Genomic DNA, 1,091 nt, shown 5'->3' with positions numbered 1-1,091 from the left:
GCTTACGTCTTATTACTTAAGGCCGTTTGTGTGCCATGGCCCTAACACCGTTGTTCGACAAAATGCTTATGTGCTGCGTGTTTAAATCTTCTAATATGGGTGGACACGAGTTTCCAAAAGACCCAGAGAGAAGGAAAAGATGGGTGATAGCCGTGAAACGTGAAAAAACAACGCGCGCGCTGCCGCTGCAGCAGTCAATCCGACGTTAGGTCGGCATCTCGGTGCTGCCATCTGTCCTTGGTTCGTCGTTGCCGGATCCTCATTCGCGTTCGCGCTGCGCTTGTAAAAGTTCGAGCTCGAAGGTTGAGCTGGACTTACCGTCACTTTTACGTTGCAGAATTGAACCCACCGCCAACGGAGCAAATATGTCAGCAATTTAACGAGCTGCGTAGCGACATAGTTTTGCATTACGAGCTGAAAAGCGCGTTGTCAACCTGTGATTACGAGTTGCAATCCTTAAGGCATCAATACGAAGCGCTAGCGCCGGGCAAGGTGATTATCAATACGATACTCGAAACGAATTTTCTTCATGCAATCACTTTTGAATTCTGTTTATCTCGTCTCTACCTCTTGTCGCAGACGCTAACGATACCACCGGCGCTCCTGCCGAAAACAGAACCGGAAGTCAAGGCGGATATCATTGACGTGGTAGGATCGCCCAGCACGCCCAGTGTTACACATTAATTCAAAGTGATCTTGACTTGAAACTGGAATTAATCGAGTAAGTTCTGTACATATATATGTATCTGTTCTTTTAACTGCAACGTGCCAATTTTCATATTGAAAGTTGTCGAGCACGCGTTGCCCCGTTACGCCACTGTATTGTGTTACGAAGCAACTTTTATTTTATACTGAAGAAATAAATAAAAATATAAACGACACCTGTACACACGCAGCATCTTACACGTACGAGGTGAAATGACGAGAAGACGCGGCGGTGGTAATTACTTATATATCTGTGTATTTTATATTGTCGACAAAAAGTAACAATGTACGGTCAAACCGTATAATTTATCTACAACAATCTACAATAGATTACAATATGTTTTTTTGTTTTTCTTGAGGGTACAGGGGTTGGGGGAGGGGGTGTG

The 1,091-nt window shown here is 44.4% G+C and overlaps 1 long non-coding RNA gene across 1 annotated transcript; it reads left to right on the top strand.

Annotated features, from left to right (window-relative positions):
• Positions 1-222: 222 nt before the first annotated feature.
• Positions 223-884, top strand: LOC105565879. The gene is made up of 2 exons (XR_001009234.1): positions 223-492; positions 580-884. It is a non-coding gene; the product is annotated as an uncharacterized LOC105565879 (long non-coding RNA).
• The last annotated feature ends 207 nt before the right edge of the window (positions 885-1,091 follow it).

Source organism: Vollenhovia emeryi, unplaced genomic scaffold, assembly GCF_000949405.1.
Source record: "Vollenhovia emeryi isolate VEMERY1.0 unplaced genomic scaffold, V.emery_V1.0 DF939148.1, whole genome shotgun sequence".
NCBI lineage: Eukaryota > Metazoa > Arthropoda > Insecta > Hymenoptera > Formicidae > Vollenhovia > Vollenhovia emeryi.
Note: the sequence above shows the minus strand (reverse complement) of the source record. Positions and strands in the feature narration are given on the sequence as shown.